This window comes from Thunnus thynnus, chromosome 9, assembly GCF_963924715.1.
Source record: "Thunnus thynnus chromosome 9, fThuThy2.1, whole genome shotgun sequence".
Classification (NCBI taxonomy): domain Eukaryota; kingdom Metazoa; phylum Chordata; class Actinopteri; order Scombriformes; family Scombridae; genus Thunnus; species Thunnus thynnus.
In genome coordinates this window covers 32,176,907-32,199,914 of record NC_089525.1, presented here as the reverse complement: position 1 = coordinate 32,199,914, position 23,008 = coordinate 32,176,907, and the positions used below count along the sequence as shown (strand labels likewise).

The following is a 23,008-nucleotide window of genomic DNA, read 5'->3' as shown; positions in this document are numbered from 1 at the left end:
TTTAAGGTTTTTCTGCATGTTGTTCACATTGTCCACTCACATATTTCGCATAGGATTTGGCTTCAAACATGTACAAATATATTTGAGAAGTTTCCAGTTCAAGTAAAGAACAAGAAAAATAAATGAAATCCTACTTCCTGCTGGCCAATCAGAACAGAGCGGGCTCATCGGGAGGCGGGGCCTTAAAGAGACAGGAGCTAAAACAGCCTGTTTCAGACAGAGGCTGAACTGAGGGGCTGCATAAAGGTCCAGTATGAGATTAAATCATGTAAAGATATTCCAGTAGAGCCCCAGAATATAAATACACACCTGGAAATATGCAGAATAATAATGATGATCCACAAGAATCATCTCCGCCCAAACAAATGCATCAGTGGATAACACGTTTACCACGCAGCGGGACAATGATCCTCAGCATCTTTAAGGTCAAACGATGGAATGTTTTTGACTTTCCAAATCAGTCTCATGACCTCAAAGCAACCAATGATGTGTTCACTTTTAAAGACCAGACTGGAGGCAAAAATTCCCCCCCGAAACAAGCAGGAAGTGAAGATGGCTGCTGTCCAGGACTGGCAGAACATCATCAGGGAAAATAAAGACAGAAGCGTCGGCTGATTTCAGACTCAATGACTGCAAAAGGGTCTGACGCCAAACGTTAAATATGATGACTTTATTTGTGTTTATCTCCATTCATCCAATTACTTTCTGCTCCTTAACACTGTGGCACTGGATGTTTAATGAAATCTTAATGTGATCTAGACATAAAACCCTCAAATTGAGAGCCACTTTAAGTCATTGTGTAGTGATTGTGCTGGAGGCAACACAATGAAAAACTCTGTCACCGTCCAAATACTTACAGACTGTACATATCCGCCTGGCAAACTGCATTTAGTTTTAAGATTGAGAAAACGTTCCAACCAAGCAGCAATTTGCAGCCAAAAGACGAATGTGACACCCGTTTATTTTACTCAGCGCTGCCAGATAGGATAGCTTTTTTTTTTGGCTGAGTTGTGATCATTTGGGGCAACATTTTGTACAATTTTAGTGGTTTAAAGTGACGAAACGCTCGACTATATTCCAATAAATCTGCCCTTTTCTCATCTGAGCTGATTGAGACTGAAAACTGATGACAGTCAAATCCAAATATCATTTCAATTCATTACAATTATGTTGAAAGTTGACTTCCTCTTATTCCAATTATTATCCAGTCATCAGTTATGTGATCAAACAGTTGTCAGAATATCATCTGAAAGACTTTTATTTATTTATTTTTGTTGCCGGGCAGATAAGTAGATAAGAAAGAAACCTTCATCTTATAAAAGAAAATTAAAAATTTAAATTAAATTTTGGTAACTTATATGACGATTAGTCAGGTTCTATGTTGGGTAATAAGTCGGCGTTCCAGTTCATCCCAACTGTGTTGGATAGAGTTGAGGTCAGCGCTCTGTACAGGCCATAATAATATGATGACTGTATATAAAGCTGGATGTAGCGAGCTGTGACGTCACCTGTTGATTTGAGTTGCAGCTGATGGTCGTCGGCGCCGCCGCTTGGTGCAGACCAGTCAAGTTCTTCCACATCAAACTGGGGAAAGCATTTCTTTGTGGAGGTGACTTTGTGCAAAAGGAGCAAACTGTTGACACAAACTTGGAAGCACATCTTAATCCTAATACATCAAGTTTAACTTTCTTTGCCCAGTGATTATCAGCACCCATGGGAGTCATTGTGGTTTGCACAATTCATGACTGATCGGCGACAGTCGGTTTGTTGATTTGCACCGAAAAACAAGGAAGAAAAAGAAAATATGGGTGAGAGAAAGGATTGGGATACATGGTCAGCAAGGATTGTCTGTTCTGCAGAAAGAGTTGGAGGTAAATAAATATTTTTGCAACGGAAACATAAGTAGCTGATTGTGATAGAAACTATATTATTAACAGCAGAGGAGTTGCACTCTCATTGCTCATTGCATGGCTCCACCGACACAACCGGATATTTAGCCTGCTTGATATTTTCTGGGCATCGGCGAGCTCTCAGATTGCATCTTTGAACAGTTCACACATAGCAATAAAGCAGTGATTTGCGAGTTGAATATCAGAGCTAAAATCATGTACAGTGAACTAAGCTTTAGGTGACGGCCATCGATCTTTCCCCCCCCCCGTCACTGTAATTAGCATCCTTTTAGTACAGCGTGTGTTTAAACTCCGCCGTGCTCACTTTCATTACAGCGGGCCATTATCAAAACAATGCAAATGAGTGAGGAGGAGACGGGAAGACAGGGAAGAAGAGGAGAAGAAGATGAGGCGAGTTAAAGTGATAAAAGCAATCTTGCAGGTTCATTGCATGTCACACTGTGCAAAATGTATCTTAACAACATCTTGGTCTGTGTCACACTGTAACATATCAATTTTGAGGCATGTCAGATTATGCGACGAATGCCTTGTGAATCGTAGCGCTGAATACAAAGAACGGTTGATCTGTAGACGTTTTATGTAAGAGGAGAGAAGAGGGATGAGGAGATGAAGAGAAGAAGAGAGGAGGAGATATAAATTCAGGAAACCCACTGAAAATAACATGATTATGAATAAAAGTGTGAATATTAAAAAAAGTGCTTCTGTTGCATTAATATGTATTTTTCATACTAAATCTGGTCTTTAGCACCTGGTTCTTGAGGTGTTCATGCTCCCATGTGTCAGTTTGTTCAAAGATTTTCAATAAAAGATTCACTGTTGTACTTTCATGTTTATGTCAATTAAATAAAATCCTTGAATCCCAATTAATCAGCGTTGGAAATGCCAGAACAAGCGCTGTTTCTGTTTTTTTTTTTTTTTTTATTCTCTCTCAGCGTCTTTTCACTTGTTTTCTCCGGATAAAGAAGCTTTTATGACTCAGTGCAGGATTAAACGACTCCCTCATGATGGATATTTTTTGTAGTAAATGTCGACTTTTCTCTGCCTCTAATGTGCTTTACCTTCCTTGACATTGCACCATGCAACCAGTCAGATTGACTTGTGAATTATGTCAAAAAATCCTGCAGATGAAAGAGTCCTTTGAAAGCAGCAGTAAAAGAAATCAAGTCTTTCAGCCGGCGTTTGAATGCAGACGAGGCGCTGCCAGATCAAAATCCGATCAAACAATAACATTTTTCTCTTTTTTGATTGTGATTAGGCCTTATTTTCTGACAGCCACTAAAATAATTGTGAAAGTAATGAGATAGTGGCAGTTTTTTTTTTTTTTTCTTCTCCTCACTTTCTCTCTCCTTTCAAATAATGAAAAGATGATGAAAACAGCCGTGACTCCAGGAAGGAGCGTTGCTGGGTGGGAAAACGACTTCAAAGAGAATGATAAGCAAATGTAGCCGAAGCTTTCATTCTGAATTAAGTCAACCAGCCACTTTAATCAAACTGTTTCAGAGGAATCAAACTACAGAGAAACAGAGAGAGAGAGAGAGTAAAAGAGAGAGAGAGAGATTGATTTCCAGCCTCTGAACTTCCTCTCACGCCACAGTTCTCCAACGCACTGACAACCACTTCCTTCCATTTATAGTGATTTTTTTATGTTTTGACTCTTTGTGTTGACCTCAGGGCCTGTCAATCGCATCTGAACACAAACAACAACCATGTGAATTAGACCAAAAAAAAAAAAAAAAAGCTGACATCATACTGAATTATGCTCTTTCTTCCCGTCGGCTTGGCATGTTGACGTGATGTAACGCGGCGTGATGCGGGCTGAATCTAAATCTCTACCCTTCAGACGAGGCTCTTCTCTGATTCTCTCGTCTTGACCAATGAGAGGAGAGAACGTTCTCACCTGGCTGTTATGCATTTTGTTCAGTTCGCTCGAATCATTTCTGTGTGCAAAGAAACTGAACCGCAACGCGACAAGATTACCAACCGACTCGCCCGCTGATTCAGACCAGAGCAAACACACCAGAGGTTTGAAAACACTCTTATATGCATTCATGAATACATCGACCAAATTAGGTTCACTTTCCTCCGCTTGATTAATTTCTTCACTAACGTAGTGTCTGACCTGGAGAGATCTGAAGAGTTTCATTTTACAAGGATATATGTATTCTAAAGGTGTTCAGACGTGGGTGTGATGAGGTGGCGGGAGAAACACAACTCACTGAACAGAATTAATTCAGTGATGAAGCTTTAGATCCTGATTCAAAGCTACAAATATAATAATAATAGCTTTATTTGTATAGCACTTCCTTAAAACGATGTTTAAAGTGCTTTACATACGGTGATGTAAAATTACCACAATTAAATACATAATAGAGCTGAATAAAAGAAAAATAAGAAAGATATAAAACAATAATCATATAGGAATAAAATGTCATACAAGAGAGAAGCAGATCCAAATACAAACAATTAAAAACATGATGAAACAGATTCTGTCATGTTTGTATTACAGGCAGTCACTTCATGAGGATGTATAATATAGAAAACAATATTGTAATATTGTTGTGACACTAAAAAAAAAAAGCTTTCAGATGAACAAGATGCAAATTTTAGAGGTGATGCAATTTCATGAAAAGTCCAATCCGGATCCAAACAAACGTACATCTTCTCTGTGATTAAAGTATGAAAAAAAATGTCATACATAAAACATGTTGTAGATGGTAAACAAAAGCCAAACTCATGTATGAAAATCCTCTGTTCAGAGACACACACACACGGTGTGTGCGCAGTCTGAATAGATGATCGTTTTCTTCCGAACACACCTGGATTTGATGCAGCTGCTGCTCCTCGCTTCCCGTTCAGGCTTTAAACAAAGAGAAAGCAGAGCAGAAGAGCTGCAAAACACAAGCCAAATATCTGTCTGTGAGAAAGGCAAACTGATGGCCGAGCATTAGTCTGCTTCCATCCGAGCCGGTTAACCGGAGAGCTGCCATTACTCATGTCCTAACAGCCTATAATGGAATTTTCCTCGGATGAGCAAAAGGTTGTCAAGCTGCTCGCTGCAGATCAGAAAAGCGGCTCAGCGGACTGGAAGTCGGAACAGGAAGCATGGAGAACAAAGAAAAAACCAGCACACACACACACACACACACACACACACACACACACACACACACACACACACTGAAAACCACCTGATATTTCCATTAATTACACGAGAGCTTTAAGGACACAAAGGCTGCTTAGAACATTGTTAACAATTGTCTTTACAAACAAAAGTGAATCTGTTTGTGTTCTTAACATCAAATTTAATTTGTTTCTCCTGAATCAAAACCAATTACCATGAAAATCAGTTAAAGATTCCCTTCAGACATGTTTTAAGAGAAGACTGATGGATAATATGTGTTTTATATGTTTTTTTTACCACAAAAAAACTTAAGTTACCTTTTTGGAACTTGTTAAATGACATATTCTCCCATATTCTCACACTTCATGCTTCAAGTTTCCACATCACACTTGTGTAAGCTGCAGACTGGACCACGAGTGGCTCCAAACTAGTTGTGATGTCACAAATCATGCTCGTAGGTTCACAGCTTTAACAATGAGCCTCATGCAAGAATGACTCATGTCAATGGATTTGTTGTTAGTGATTTGTGGAATTCGTCTATTTTCTTGTACTTAGAACTTGAATGTACGAGGTCCTGACTTGTCGTACGAGTCATGAACAGTCTGACTTTCTTCACAAGGGGAGAAACACTTGTTTGACTTAAAATTATGTCTTAACCTGAATGAATTTGGAGTTTGATTATGATACTGAAATTAACAAATAAAATATACAACTTTAACAAACTGAAAGCATAATATTCTGTTCATCATGGCTGCCAGTTTACCTAGAGGTTTTTTTTCAATGTGATGATTTTTATTCAAGTAGTAGCTGTAAACTGACCAGAAGATTGTTTGTTACACAGAATCATTGAGAAGTCATCCTAGGAAACTGTTTGAAAAGGGCAGGAACTTTCCAAAAAATACTTGGCAGGTGATTGGATGAACCACCTGTCTATCACTGTCTTAACCTGTGAGGCAGCTGGACTCACGACATCACAAGATCACACAAGAATCTTCACAGGACGCCGATTTGTCCGAACAAATAACTTGAATCCTGATAAGACGGGTTCTCACTTTATCTTGTGATCTTGCAAGGTAAGCGATAAACAGCAGCCTCAGGGTGTTTATGCAGGTCTCTGTCCAGTATTATCACCTACTGTAGGCTATAATATTCTCTCCTCTAACATCTCTGTGACTTTCACATGACCACCTCTTAGCACTTTGCTTCAGAAAGACATTTCTCAGCATCTAACTTCATGTCAAAGCATTCCCTCTTTATTTCTGTCACAGTACAGAGCTGCTCTGATGACTCATTATTGGCAGTTGGACTGTATAATAGTAATTGTTTCCCTGCTAGTGACACTGACACTAAATTTTTTATATTTTTGTCTTTTGATTTGTGAAGGCAGGACTTCTCCACAAAGTCAAACTCATCTTTTAACTCTTTGAGAAGATATTTGAGAATGAAACTTGCCAACAAACAGAGCTGAACAGGTCGCCTTATATGGACGTTTTGGGGGCGTTGACGATGCTAATGATGAAACGTCAGGGATGTTCAGATATTCATCAACAGGTGACATCCATCAGGCTGAAACAACAGATTTATGACATTAAGAGAGTTTGTTGAATCCGACTCGAATGGGCAAACCTCACAGAAAAAAAGTGGGAGTTCTAGAAGAAGAATATGAAAATGGTGTCGACAATCATATGACTACAAATCCTGTCACCGTCTGTCACTGTCTGATGCAAAGCTAAGACCAAAGACGGAAATTTCAGCAGCTTTAAAGAGTATTTCATCTCACTGAGCAAGTTAAAAAAGAACTGGAGGTGTGAGGTTGTTATAAACCAGCACCGACTTCACCTTTATAAGCCTTTCATGTTTTCCTCTCTGCATTATTTCTAACTGATCCATTGAACACATAGCTACAAATATCTGCGTATCTTGTTGTGTCGACTGGTTTTTAGCGTCACTAATAAAGTTCTACTAATTCAACGTGGAATGCTTTCTATTTCCTGTAAATTCATTATAATAAAAGCCTCCCGTTATTTAGTAATTTAAAAGCTTTTCATATGAGGCAGTAAAGCAGGAAATGTTGGGTTTGCATCAGCGGTAACTTAACACGACTCCGATACGGCTGCTCCTCAGTTTGTTGAATCTAATTCGTATGAGTTTTAGAAGAAGAATATGAAATATGAATATGTTCTTGCATGAGGCCCGTTGTGTTTTGGTTCAGAGTGTTGACAATCATACGACTTCAAACCCTGTCACCATGGTGACACAAAGATAAGACCAAAAGATGGAAATTTCAGGAGCTTTAAAAAGTATTTCATCTGACTGAGCAAGTTAAGACAGAACTGGAGGTGTGAGGTTGTTATAAACCAGCACCGACTTCAAATTTATGAGTCTTTCATGTTTTTTTTGCTTCTTTAAGATTTTAAAACTTATCGTTCTCTTTAAAACATTGTCAACAGTAACATAATAGTGTGTACAAATTTGAATTAAGAGGCTACAACATGCTGGTTTGGTCCTTGAAATAAAATATAATTCAGTGCATCATACGTAGCATTCTTCACTCTGCTCACAGTGGATTTACTCAGCAGCAGCAGGAGGGGTCAAAGGTCAGAGGGAGAACACCAGCAGCAGTTCATTGGTTCAGCAGTGGCGGTGGACATGTTGGCCTTTCCTTTGATCAAACGCTGTGACCTTCTGATCTCTGGGAGAAGCATCATGCTGACATTCAGGCTAATTCACTTCCATTATAACCCACACACTTTATCACTGAAGCACCTCGTGTTGGTGAATAATTACTGATGTCATCCTGACTCATGTCTGGATGAGTCAGCGCTGGTACCTGCTGTCAGGTTGCCTCCGTCATTAAAACACTGCGTGAACTTATATTCAAGGGGACCTATTATGCTTTTCCTTATTTTCAGTCACTCACAGGCCACTTTATTAGGCACACCTGTGCAATCTGATGCAATCTAATACGACAGCTCTGCTATGAATGCTACATTTACCAAGCTGAGACATTTACAGTTTTTGTTGACGTTGTCAGAAAGATGATAATTCTTCTTTATGTTTATTATTGAGGTGGTAACGGGCGATGGTGGTGTACTGGAGTGCATGTATTCATTTGAGGAACTTTATTCTCTTCATTGCTCCACACAGATCTGATCATTTCCGCTCCACTGAAGAATGTACAGTAGTATCACGATTTAAACACTTGATCTGTTTCTGTACTTTGTCTAATTTTTCACCAACTTTTCCCACTTCAGCCAAGCATGAAATTTATTTTGCAACATCTCAAGATTTTTTTTTTCAAAATTTTAGGTGATTTCACTCAGGGTTTTTTTTTCATGCATAAATTGAAAACATACTTTACAGCACCTTCTCTTCCACTCTCCAATTCGCCTTCCACCTGCACCCATTGTTTACTTGTCACACAGTCACACAGGATGCATTATAATCAAATCAAATTTATTAATAAAGCACATTTAAAAAACAACCACAGTTGACCAAAGTGCTGTACAATAAGATATCAAGAATAAATTAAAACAACATAACAAGGTAACATCAAACAAGAAACAAGAACAAATAATAGTTCACTGGGTTTTAACTACAGTCAACGGCCTGAGAGAACAAGTGAGTCTTTAGTTTGGCCTTAAAAGTGTCTAGGGAAGGAGAACACTTATTCCAAAAGGTCACCCTAACCCCTCAGCCGCGATCGAGGGACAGCGAGCAACAGTTGGCCAGAGGATCTGAGAGATCTGGTGTTGTGAAGGCGGCAGATGAGCTCCGAGATGTACCGGGGCGCCAGGCCATGTAGAGCCTTAAAAACAAATAAAAATACCTTAAACTCAGTCCTATACTTGACTGGTAACCAATGCAGGGAGGCCAGTATAGGTGTGATGCTGTCTCTCTTCCTTGTGCCAGTTATTAGTCGAGCAGCAGCGTTCTGCACTAGTTAAACACCCAGATAAAAGGCGTCGCAGTAGTCCAGATGGGAGCCAAATGCATTATAACAACTTGAACATCTCCCTCAAATATTTTAGCTTCCACTATTATTTGAAATACTCTAAAAAAACAAAAGATATAAGACCTTATAAAATATTCTGTCTGTTGCAGTTGAGATATTCTTCAATATGCTGCTGACATTCAGCAAGAGGTCACAGTTGTGTTTATGTCTGAGTCACAGGATCTTCATCTTTATGACCTGCTGATGATACGAAGCTGAGATTGTGAAATATAAGTGTAACATTGTGTAGACGTTTGCTTCTCCTCTGCGTCACACACGATATAAGTCTCAAAAATTCTTTTTTTTTTTCTGTCAAAACAATCTTTCAATAATCTTATTGTCCTCAAGTCTTTCTAAAACATCTCTCCTCTTGAGGAACATCACGTCTCCTGGCGGCTTCTAACAGGTTCAAACTCCTGTGGAGCTCCTAAATATCAGCACAGAGACGAGTGATGTGCTATATTAAGAAATTCTTTGTCATTTGGAGATTTTTTTTTGTCCAGTTAGGAGTGATTTCCTTCTCTTGCAGGTTTGATAAATACAGCCCCAGGAGACTTTTCTATGTTGAGGAATATTTTGGATAATTGTCACAAAGAAAACTCAAAACTGTGAAAACACTTAGCAATTTCTCCCACTCTGCTTTTCTCAATGTGTAATAATATGGAATATGAGTATTGCTGTGATCTGAGGATGATAATTATGATGGCGATGATAGAGAGGAACTCCCTGTTGCCTCCTCAAATTGTTTCGGTATTAAAACCTGAGACCCTGGAGAAAAGTGAAAAAAAAAAAAAAAGAATCAAATCCTCTCATCCGAGAAGAAAGAAATGTTGAAGCTCACTGCTGCGGTGAGAGCAGAGACAATGAGCGCACGGTGAGGTGAAATGCACCTTTAAACCTCTCCCTTTTATTCGGAGCCATTTCCTATTGACGGCCTGCTGGGACTCTGAATTGAAAGGGCATGATCTTTTCTGAAGGCAGACAGGGGATTGTACTGATACTATTTTCGGAATCACATCAAGCCAATTAGCGCAGCAGCAACTAAGCTGGTGCATGCTGGGAGCCTGTGAATGTATGAGAATGTATGTGTGTGCATGTGTGTGTGTGTGTGTGTGTGTGTGCATGTGCATCTGTTTTATGTAAGCTGAGCCATATGTTCATATTCAGACTGTATGCGGTCGTGCATCGTGCTGCACGTCTCTTCGCAGCCACAGTGGAGGGTTAAAATTATCCCGGGCTCGTTAGCTAAAGCGTCCCAAGCGTCTGCTAATTAGCACATAATAGGACAGGCGCGTCCGCCACAGAGGGGCCTGTAATTTAAGAATAAAGTTCATTTTCCTTCTAGAGACATTCCTCACAGCCGTGACCAGGCGACTACAATTAGCCTCCTCTCCATTAGCATCGCTCGTCAGCCGTGAACCATCAGTTATTATTAGCAAACAGTGATGTTATTACACCACATGCAGCACAGGAGGGACAAATCTCATGGCTCCAGTGCCTTTATTAGACAAAAGTCTTTTTTTTTTTTTTTTTTTAGCTCATTTTGGTCTAATTTGTCATGTTCTGGGAGTTTTCTGTGGAAGGAAAGTTGGGGAAGCTGCTGTTTAGTTTAGTGGAGAGGAACATCAGCCGGAGGAGCAAACAGGAAACTGGAAATGTGGCCGTGTTGAAGGTGTGAGGAGTGTGAGAGAGAGAGAGAGAGAGAGAGCAGCAGCTGGAAATAGAAAGTACATGAATCACATTCGGTTTGTTCTGTAATTGCAGCCTGAGAGAGAGAGAGAGAGAGAGAGAGAGAGAGAGAGAGAGAGAGAGAGAGAAGAGAGAGAGATAGAAAGAGAGAGGACACATTCAGCCATCTGGAGCTCCAACTAGGAGGACTGAGAAATTATCACAATATCAACATATGCAAGGATGAGTTACAGAATTAGTCACCGCCAGCTGAAACATACAACACCTCTAATGAAGGAACACATCGATGACGCTTATTTATTTATTTTCTTTTAGTCAATTTTTTTTTTTTTTTAAGCAACAACAAACAAAACAACAAAAGCTCCATTAATTTAACCCTGATAATCCACAAAAAAAGAAAGAGAAGAAGAAACAAGGCTGATGGTTTACAACAAGCATTGTTTCCAAATCTTTAACACACTTTATTAAAGGTCCTCAAATATTTTCTCTTATCTTTTAGTATATAAGTTATTATTTCTAGTGGGAGGTTTGACATCATTTGTCGTATCTGATGATTAATATTTCTGAGTTATCTGTGAGTTTTCCTCCAAAACAATGCTGTTAGCTTTTTGGCATTGAGGAGGCTAAAGTCCAACAATATTTGTTCATTTTTATTATAATTATGTCCTTCTAGATATAAACCAAGTAAAAATAATTTAAGGTCCAACTGAATTCCTTTAGAAATAATTTTCTCTCTGACCTCGTCCCCAGAACGTTTTAATCTTTCTTCGCTGCCAGACGTGAAACTGTCACATCCTGCTGGGACTTTGTGTGTTTTTTGGTCTTTTTGTGTTCTTGTGTTCTTTGTTGTCTCCTGGTTTGCAGCTCTGTTTAGTCCTTCGGTTCATTTGGGTTTTCTTGTTATATTTGTGTGGTGGGTTTGGACCGCCTTATGTTGTTTAGCCTGGTGTGTTGTGTACGTTAGTTTACGTTCATGATGGATCTTGGACGGGTTGTATTTAGAGTATTGTGTTTTCTGGGTTTTGGTTCTGTTACTGTGTTTCCTTTGTGTGTTCACGTTCTCCTCACCTGCCCTGCTTCATCCTCGTTAGCTCTGCTCTGTGTCTTCCCCACACCTGCCCTGTATCCGTCTCGTCAGCCCTGCTTCCTGTGTTTCCCTCAGCCAATCACTCCCAGCCTGCCCTCGTGTCTCGTCACCTGTTCTCCCATTCCCTGATTAGTTTAGTCTGTATTTAAGGTCTGGTTTTGAGTTGAGTCATTGTTGGATCATTCGTTTTGTTTCGTCTGCTAGTTCTGTTCAGCTCTGTTTGTCTGTTCATGAACATCCACCATTAAAGGAGATGTTTCCATTATATCTGCCTCTGTGTTTGGGTCCCAAACTGACAGAAACAGTGCTCCTTTAACCTCTGTGCACATATATCTGGTATATTTTTATCATAACGATTTAATTTGCCTAATTTAACAGGAAGCATAGGAAGCCACTTAAATGTCACTCAGAACAGCTCAGAGTATTTTGTCTTACAACAAGCTTCTGTCAATGAAACACTTCCTGCCAGTGTTTCACATTGACAGAAAAAAATAACTAAAGCTCATTTACTGTGGACGCAACGTGAACAGATATTGAACATTTTCTTTCATATTTGTTGACCACATTATTACTTATATTTTTCAAACACAGACATAAAGCAGATATTTTCTATATTGAAGGTAAAGTTTCCAGCTACATTTTCACTCACATAAATAGTTGTTTGATTCTTCTTTGTTGTATTATATATACGACATAAAGCAGCTGCATATAAAAAAGAACATCAGCTATTTAAAAAAAAAACAACTGAAAAAGGACAAAAAAATCAATGTTTTAAAATAAGTGGCAGTAAAAGTGTTGTTGCAGAAAAATTAAATCTATGTTTAGATATTAAATTTATATATTTGAATTCCAGCGCACCGGTGCAAAATGAAATGTAAAATGAAAACATCTCTCAGGTTGGAGCAAGGCACCGACCCCCCCCCCCCCCCGCGTGCAGGTTGGCGGTTCGCTTCCCTCCTGTATCGACGTCTGGATAAAACAGCCTCCCATTTGTTTCCGCTAAGCGACAGCTGATATTTAAAAATCCGCAGAAACTGTAAACTAACGGCAGAAGACGGAGGGAGCCGCTGATGTCGGCAGACAGCCTTATCGATCAGAGAGCCGGGGAGAGTCTCACGTTCCTCCGGCCCCGCCCACCCTAACCTTTACCGCCACTGGTCGACAGGTCCATCAATCAAAGTGACTGACGGCTGCGGCGGCCCCTCATCCCGCTGATCAATGGCGATGGATTTTCTCCTCTCAGACACAGATATTATGACATCTGATGGTGAGGTGGTTAATATTCCTCCATCTGACACACACACACACACACACACACACGCAGAGAGAGGAGAGCGTAGGCGGAGATCAATCTCAGTGTCTGTTGTCTTATCAATAACACTCTGAATGGAAGATGAGAACAGGAGGGAGAAGGCCACCGGGGCCACACATTCGTCTTTCTTGTCAAAACCTGCTGCATACGTTACCCACAATGCAACTCAACTGCTGATAATTCAGTTGGAGGTTTAGCCTCCAACCTCACTTTCTTTCTAACTCCAGATTCATTTCATTATCAAACTTTTAGTCTTCAGCATCAACCGACGCTGACTCGAGTGACATCACTTGAGCTCCATCTGTTATGGAGAAAGATTTTACCCCCAAAAAATTAGATTAAAAAAGGAAAATTTTAAATTTATGGAGCCTGGAAGAGACCACACTGAGAGAAAAGAAACTAATATTTTCTAACAGCTGTCATTGAACACAACACCAAATCTGAGATACCCGGACTCTGTCGGATAGTTCATCCTCAGGAGCACAAACTTTTTTTTTTTTTGGGCCTTGAGTCACAGAGAGGCTGTCAGAGCAGGAGTAGAAGTTAGTTTGTTGTCAGTGGAGTTGGTGGAGTGTCTGCACTGTAAACTATGAGGCAAACAGAGCTGTGTGCAGCGACAACTCGTCTCGACACTCTCCATACCGCAGCGTCTGACTGTAGGGAATCATTATGAGCCATCTGAGGATGTTTATTAATGACCTTGGCATGGTTGGAGGTTGGCTGCCATGCTGTTAATGCTATTCACTGGCACACAGCGAACCATGGCAGCGCACAAAGAGAGACAGGGAGGCAGAGGACAAGGCGCCTGGTGGACATCCATATTAATGCCAAGCTCGGCCTGTGTTCTGCTGCCATGAGCCCCAGCTGAAGTCCAGACAGAGCAGCCTGATCCCTCAGGACGCGCTCCTTTATCTTCATACCGGCACATCCGCTGCGGCCCGAACTGTCACGAGACGTCTCAAAAGATGTCTGGAGATGTCCTCAAAACGTCTTCAGACGCCTTCTGATGTTCAGAGAAGTTCCTGTGACGGCAAAGTTTGCGGACGTCTGGAGAGAAGATTCGACTTAACTTTTAAAGTCGGGACGTGGAGCTGAAGGTTTTACACACAAAGAGGAACAAAAACAATCATGTTAGGTGAGTATATTCTGTCTTATTTATATAGTTATTTATAGGTGACAGTGACCTTTGGCACTAAAAAGACTAACGTTGAAAGATATCTACTTGATTCGACTCATTTGGACGCTGAAGCTTCAGATAAACAGAAGGGGGACTGTGGATTTAGTCCTCCATCACTTATGAAGGGATCTTCTAATAGTCAGTATGAACAGGAGGAATGATTACAGCAAGAAAAAAAAACAGGTTTCAATGATCATTTGGGCTCCTGACTGTTGAAATATTGTGAACTCGTCCTTTAAAAATACATAGTCGAGCTAAAATCAAAGTAAGAGGAATAAAAACTGTATAAAATGTATCAGAACCCAACAAACAAACACTCAGAAAGCTTTAAAACACTTTATATATTCTCCAGAACAAATTCAGGAAAAAGGCAAAAAAAGACAATTACATCTGATTGACAAGAGCCGTGACACTGTTTACATAAAAGTTGGTAAACTCTTCAAGTAAAGGCGTGGACTGCCCGTCCACCTCAAGGTGTAATTATCAGTCTTTACAGCTTGAGCACCTGGTGTGCAGTAAAAGGAATTACCTCATGCATTATTATTTTCAGATTAATTTAGCTGATTGGTATAAAACACTATAAACAAGTCAATCAATTAAAAGATTCAACCTCACATAATTAATAACATTTTAAATTTAATTGGGAAAATTCAAACAATACAGCAGCACAAATAGAAGGAAAAATATATTAACAATAAAATAAAATAAGAAGTTATAGAGATATTCATGACTGTCATAATATCTTACTGTACCTCCTACACCTCCACTCTGCATGACAAACAAGCTGCAAACTGTACAAACATGAAAGAAAAGAGTCGTGTAAACATCTCGGAACAACACCTGTGCATGTTCGCTTACATGCAGATGAGGAAGAAGCATGTTCCACCTTCCTCTTCATTCATGTGAACATTACAGACGTAAAAATCACTTCTACAAACACTCCTCCTCCTCATCAGTCATGAATCAAAGCGGAGCTGCAGCCATCAGTTGATTAATTGAATAAAAGAGAATTAATTGGCAACTTACTTTCAGTTGATCATTTCAGTCGTTATTCAAGTCAAGTGTCTCAAATGTGATGATTTGCTGTTTTTTTCTGTCATACATGACAATAAATTGAATAAATTGAAGATTTTGGACTGTTATTCAGACAAAACAAACACATTTTTTCATTATCTAAACTGTTCATTGAGTAAATAATCTGCATATTTAACAATAATGAGAATAATTGTTAACCGTAGCTCTAAATTAAAGGGAAATTTACTGTCAAACTTCCTGCTATGAACCTGCTTTAAGGAATATCATGAATCACGAGCAGGAACAACGATCCCGCTGTTTCATTTTCATAATGTAACATCGGAGGTCAGACGGAATCGGTTTCACGTCGACGGTAATGTGTGAAATACCTTCTTTTTTTTTAAAGCAGTTCTAATCCTAATCCTAATCTGGTTTCACAGGTGGATCCTTTTTTTTTTTTTTTTGTGCTGCTTTTTGACCTTCTGGCTCATTTTCAAATCCACTTTTCTGATGCAAACTGGATGAAACGCCTCAACAAACCTTCCGGCTGAATATTTTAAAGCCCTACATACACACACCGGTGTGTTTTATTCACTGTTTGCTCACCGACAGCAGCTGTATTTTGTTGCTTTTTGCGAGCATCGATTTCACCGACAGCAGTGTGGGTTTTTTTTTTGTCTAACAGGTTCAGGAGAGCTGCTGGTCAACCAGAGAGACAGAAATAATGAATCCTTGCAGCTCTTCACGTCACACGTTAAGAAACAAAAGGAACGCTGGGGAGGAGAACACGTCCCGACCACTGCAGCGACAAGCCGTGTGTTTTATCCATCGCCTCGGTCCTTTAACTTCTGCTGCGTAATTGCTTGTTCTCAGCCTTCCTCCACAGTGAGGAGGAGGAGGACTGTGTGTGTGTGTGTGTGTGTGTGTGTGAGAGAGAGAGAGAGGGGGGGGGGGTAAATATTTCTGGATGTGCAGTAGTTTATGTCTGAGAGGTAGAACTGTCTCACCGGGAGAGTCACAAAAATACAGAAACAACACAGTGAGTCACAGCTGCTGTCTGTGCTGCTGATAATAGAAGACAAGATTTCTATCTGTCTCGTTATTAACGGAATATTTGAGAAATAAAGCTGGTGTTTATAAAAGAAAAAATGTGTTTCTTTTTGTCAACAAACGCCATGAAAAGTCTGATTAGTCTCATTTAAATAAAAGGCTCAGTGATTTCTTAAAACAGCTGGAAACTGTTCAGCATCGCTTCAAACTCTACCAGTCTACACTCTTTATTCTAACCTAGAAAACTCTAGAAAACTGTCCCGCTATGATGAGAAGCACCTTGGTTTTCCATTCTGACTGTGCAGGGAAACACCTGCGTCTGATGAGACTCATGGACTCAGCTGATGGAGGCGGTGACGTTTCTTCTTCAACAACTTTTTTAAAAATACATTAAAAAAGCCGTTGTTGTAACGTTAACATTACGTTACCTGAAAAACCAGCCGGCTAGTCGGCTAGAGGAAGCTGCACGTGTCAGAACCAGAGAAATAATCACAGTCAGGAGACTTTCTACGATGTTTCAACAGTTCTGTTTTAATCAGAAGATGAATTCAACACACACGTTAAATTAAATATTATTGATTTATTGTTATTTCCTTATATATATTTTGATATTTATTTAACAGCCAGTAGAATGATATGAGGGGAAACGTTAGCATTTGGCTACTTTTCCTAAAACATCTGTTGTTTGGTTTCTTTCCTCTGATATTCAGTCATTGTGTTTTTTTTTCTACTTTCACATTGTTTACAGTGTCAATAAATCACGTGTGGAACAAATATTATTAAGCCATTTGGCAAAAAAACCCTCTGACTTCCTCTAGTTTCTCAGGTGTGTAATCCTTGATGATCTTTTACCATCTTAAACTGTCGTAGAAAAACACAAAATAACAAATTTATCACACAAAAATGTAAAGCTCTGTAATAACAATAACATGCACAACGAACTGGACGGTTTGGTGAAAAGTCTTGTGATGAGAAACTTCTGTATGAGTCTGATTTGATATGTTGGAGTGTAATATTAAATAATATATGATTCAACTCAATGCAGAACATTTCTTGCTTCTTTTTTTTTTAAGTTTTAGTCATGTGTGAAATATTCAAACCTTCTATGTTATTATTTGGCTGCATTATTCCATTATGTCTTGTGCATCATTTTAATTCCCCCAAAATTCCTCCTGACATCTGAAATCTTTGCAAACTTTACGATCTTCTCTAGAGTTTAAAATAAACCTTTTGTAGGTTTTAACAATGTTTTGTACAAAAAAAACCTCTGCATTCAGCAGGAATGAAGTGATTAAATGAATTTTCAGCTTCTTGCTCTCTTGGAAAAAACACATTTGCAGAGTCACAAGCACATTTTGGCTGAAAATATACAGTATTCTGACAATCTCACAGCCGCACATTGGCTTTCCTGCCGAAAAACACTGAATATTCCAAATCTCTGTCCTGTGGTGTGTCTGCAGGCTGCTGCCCACAAAACTCCAACACTACAATTAGAAGAAGAGGAGAAACAACAGGCAGCGGGAGTCTTTATCGACATCGCACAGGAAAACAGCAAGGTCAAAGGTCACGGGGGGGAGGGGGAGGGGGGGTCAGGGGCACAATAACTCCCATCAAACACTGCTGATTAAAGTCAGGCAGAAAGCAGAACGCTGCTCCATGACCAGGCAGACAGACGACTCATCAGCCGCCACCAGAGAAAAAGAAGAAGAAAAAAAATATAACCTGGAGGACTTTGTGTTGGAAACTAGCACACACACACACACACACACACACACACACACCTTCCTTTATGTCCATCTGAATGTGCTCATTGATATGCGAGGATGAAGGTTAAAAGTGTTGAGTGGTGACGTGTGATTGGTCCTTTTCTTCAATAAGCGATCTGAGACGGAGAGAAAGACCGGCGAGAGAAAAGCCTCAAGGCCTCGTGTGTGTGTGTGTGTGTGTGTGTGTGTGTGTGTGTTTGTGTGATGGCAAGGAGGAGCAATAGTGGCTCTTCATCATCACCTTGGTGGTGGTGGGAGTTGAGCGGAGGATCATGAAAGAAATTGAGCATTCAGAGCAAGATCCTGTCCATGACTGAAGAAACAGAAGGATGCTGACACACACACACACACACACACACAATGTGTATATATATAAGAATAATAGACGAAGCTACTGTGACATCACTCATTGGTTTGTGGACTCCTGTTTTGAACCAGGATGTATAAAGAGAACTAGATACAGTGTCGGAGGCGGGGCTCAATTCAATCCTATGAAAGCTGCTCAGTGGCACATGAAGCCAAAAAAGCCACTTCACACTATGAAGAAATACCTGGATGAAAACTGCACACAGTCTTTGGGCCGATGGCGTCCATGGAGCAGGTTCACTAGAGACTAACTTCAGGTTTAGCCCTCCGGCTACTTGAATGAGGATAAAACGATTCAATGATGCGGCTCTTCTAGACTTTCAAAATGCAATTTGACAGAATGGATCAAATTGTGATAGTGAAACGAGTCGTTTCGTGGGGGTTGTGACGCTCAAAAAAAATGACGTCTCTTTCACAATGTAAGTCTATGGGAAAAAGTCTTTTTGGGCTCAATAGTATCACATGACATTACGGCTCCATTTCCACCAGATATTAACATGTGATCTGTTTGTGTATCTGGATAATGACATCTGATCAACAGGTCTTTCCGTTTACATCATAGACTGTATAAAAATATGGATGTAGTTACCGTGACGTCACCCGTTGGTTTCTGAAGAGCGGTTTTGAAGCTCAAAGCGAGCCGCTCCGGCCGTCGCCATCTTGGCAGTGTGTGATGCTGCCTAACTCCCAGCCAATCAAAAATGGGCAAAGAGGCGTGCCGAATGGCTGAAACAAGCCACCTAGCGGCTGGCGGACCTGTCACTCAAAGCAGCCATGTCCTTCATTATGCATAACTTTATGGCTTAATAAAATTAAACAGGTGAGTTATAAAAAAATCCCCCCCCCGTACAGGTGTCATGAAAGAGGAAATTAGCTACAGAGACCAAAACCGTTGTTTGTACCAGGCTGTAAACATGTTTATTTCTGCTGTAAAGATTTTAACATGGAGGTCTATGGGGATTGACTCACTTTTGGAGCCTCAAGTGGTCGTTCAAGGAACTGCAGTTTTTGGCACTTCTGCATTGGCTTCACTTTACAGCTCCGGAGGTTGCCGCTTGGTTTACATCTGGTATTAAAATGCGTTCTTGTGTTCTCAGTTGTGTCTTCGTTGTGAGTGAATCTCAATATGCACATCAGCTTGGCGGAGCTGGGAGACTTATCCAGACATGTTGAATCCAAAGTTAAAGAAACTGCTGCAACAAACAGACGTCATTCATTTCAAAATGGCTTTTTGTGAGGGAAGACTTCTACTTCTTCTGTAGTTTTTGCGTGGCTTGCTTCAGCTAGCAGGAAGAGGCGGAGCTAGATTAACTTTTATCTTATGAACGTGGTCTCACACAACAGATTTACACCTGCTGAGATCCGACCACCTCCAGATGTGGTCTGGCTGATTCAGATCATAACACATGCTGTCCAGACATCGGTGTCAACAGTCTTTTCGTGGTGCTGTTGGGTTTATCGGGATGTTTGAGCGTCCGTGGTGAGAAACAAGCAGCAGTCTGGCAACTCCAGACTGAGACTGAGAAGTTTCATTAGTGATGAGGGGGAAAGTTGTGGTCTTATTAAAACAGTTTGAGACTCAGAGAGCCGCCTGACTGATGAAACACTGCAGGAAGAAGGAAGCAGAGAGGTCACAACACCTCCTCCGAAATATTTAATTGGTATTTTCTCTGTTCCTTTTTTTCCTGCCTCTGTGGCTCCTACCTGCAATTTAAGACAGAAAACACTCTACATTACCGACTGCTGCACAAAACGCCACAGGCCTGTCGTTTTGTGCGAGACACTTATTACAGGTTTTCAAAAAAACATCTCAGTTGTGTTTGTGAAACTATTGCAAAGGACAAAAATACAAAACAGCACGTCCTGCAAAATGAAAACAACACCTTCTGTACCTGTTCTTAAATATAGAATTAACCATCAAAATTATGTTTTATGTTTTATGTTTTTGAATGCAGATCATTTGTTTATGTGATTATTGTCTTGGTGATGCTGCTCTGATGACAACCTGAAGCATTTAACATCAGCAGAGTCTCCTTTCTCTACTTGTTTCTACTACTGAAATGTCAATTTATTAACTTCTGTCCCTTTAACAACTAAGTGTCTACAGCCACGCTAGCGGCTTAGCGTCACAGCAGTGATTTGAGCTAAATGCTAATGTGAAACAGTAAAACGTTTAGCATCCTAGTACGATAACACTTGATAATATAACGTACAGCTGAAGATGATGGGAAAGGCTTTTATTTTAGCTGAAAATGTTAGTTAATCAAGTAATTGTACAATCAGAAAATGTATTGTCAGCTATTTTGATTATTGCTAATTTTTTAAAGTAAATTTTCAAACGAAACTGAATATTTGCAGGTTTCAGCTTCTTCAATGTGAGTGTTTGCTGCTTTTCTCTGTTTTTTATCGGTGTGAATTTGGGTTTTAGACAATTTGAGAACATCACCTCACCCCTAATTTGGTTTCATCGATGAGAAATTTCTGTCTAAACTAAACATGTCAACCTCAAGATGATGCTAGATGAGAAGTCAGAGGATCAGCTGAGTCATTAGGACATTGTCTGGTTGACCATGAATGTCTGTACAAAATATCGTCCTAATCCATGAAGTAAATGTTGAGATTGTGAGGAAGCCTGACCGTAGTGGCTAGGAAGGTGGTAGGAGGCAGACTCTTGCTGAATGAGTAAAAAACTGATTTATTCAGTCCAGTGAACCAAAAAACAAACTAAAAGGTGTCTCAAAAAAAAGAAATTAACACAAGCGATTCAAAGTTAACTAGCTTAACTCAGGCATGATCACGTGCACACAGCTACACCGTCATCCCCTAAAGCTACATCTCTCCCTTTAAATAGGCCCTCCAATCTATCAGGCAGAACCATATTTATTGCAGGGGTGTCCTTTCCCTTATACCACCTACATGTATCAGTCAACATTGTTTACACAAAACACATCCACAACATTAAACCTCAACCTGAGCCAAAACAAGTACAAATCATATCGAAACTAAACCAAACATTTAATGAAATAACATAAATCCCCCCTATACTTGGTCTAGTGACATCTGGTGACATCACTGATGATGTCACCAGGTGTATAAATACAGGAAGTAGTTGGGTAGTTGGGTGCCTTCTCCTTTTGTTTGTGGAGCACATGGTGTTTACGGTAAGTAACAAAGAAATAATTAACTTATGGAACACAGAACTTAACAATACTTGTCTGTGTTTTACTTTAACCAAAAATGTTGCTGGTATGTGAACTGTAACCAAACATAATGCAAACCACAAAAAAACCCGGGATAGTATGTGTCTGCAAGTTACAGATTAATGCTGGATCTATGGCTAAAACAATTAACAAGCATGGTTAAATTCATAAGCTATGTGGCATTGATGGCGACAAATGGTGTGTTCCCACCCACTTTGTAACAGACATGTTTAGTAGGATAAGTGAAAACTTTGACCTGCTGAAAGTCATTAGGATTCTTCTTCTGGGTACCATGAATATGTGCAACAATGGTGATTAGTTATTATTCAACAGTTTTTGGAATATTTCAGTCTGGACTGACTGTCATTGCCTTTTTCACTGCAGACCTCATTACTTGTCTAAAGGAGACCTACCGGACATACCGGGATTAAAACGGCAAATTCTACTGCGGTGAATCCGTTTCATAACATTGGAATCGCCATGATGCGCATTTTTCACATTGAGTTGAGAGAAGTTCCAGTAGCGTTTGTGACGGAGTAGCGCTAGCCCAGCCAAGTTAGCAGTTAGCTCACCAGCTGCTGCAGTTCATCAACATCAAGCTTCCAGACGCTTCTATTTCACACGGACGAGCAAATATTACTTTGTGGTGCGACCACGACTTTGGTAGGAAAATCACAGGTGTTACTAATAACTAATACTATAACTAATACTATTACTAATAATTCTTTTTTTCTCCAACTTTATTGAAAATAGACAAATTCAAAACACACTTCAAACAAGTATAATAACAAAAAGAGGAAACAAAGTGCCAGTTAATGAAATTATGACATAACAGATATAAACATTTGGTAAAAGGACTGTGCTGAAAGCTTTTTACATTCAATAAAAATATCAAATGTAATTTAATAATTTAAAGGGGACATATGATGTTTTCTGTTATTTAAATACTGTTCTGATGTGGGATGTTAATGTATGCACGGTTCAACATTTTTTTCCCCACTGGCCCACTTGGCCAGTAGACCAGAGTTTTACTGGCCCCCCAGCAGCCAAAAAATGATTCACATACAACAGTGAAGTTCCCTTTAGATTTGGCTGTTTTCCTTTAGTTATAGATATGTCATGTTGGTATATTACACAAATATACAAAATTTCTCCAGTTTCTCCATATTTTGTGTAAATCCAGAGAGTATGGAGTACACAGGGGGAAGAGAACAGAACTTATGATAATAAAGCAGGTGTTATACCTTTCGACTACATGAGGACCCACGTGGCATAAATTCCATCATCAGAGGATGAACATGTAGACTCTATGCGGAAGTCCA

General features: G+C 39.8%; 1 long non-coding RNA gene across 1 annotated transcript in view; it reads right to left on the bottom strand.

Moving 5' to 3' along the window:
- The window catches only part of LOC137188809 (uncharacterized), a 374,566-nt gene extending 355,274 nt beyond the window's left edge, over nt 1–19,292 (bottom strand). The window contains exon 1 of the long non-coding RNA XR_010929531.1: nt 19,076–19,292. This is a non-coding gene — a long non-coding RNA (uncharacterized lncRNA). The remainder of the gene's footprint in view (nt 1–19,075) is intronic.
- Nucleotides 19,293–23,008: the final 3,716 nt, after the last annotated feature.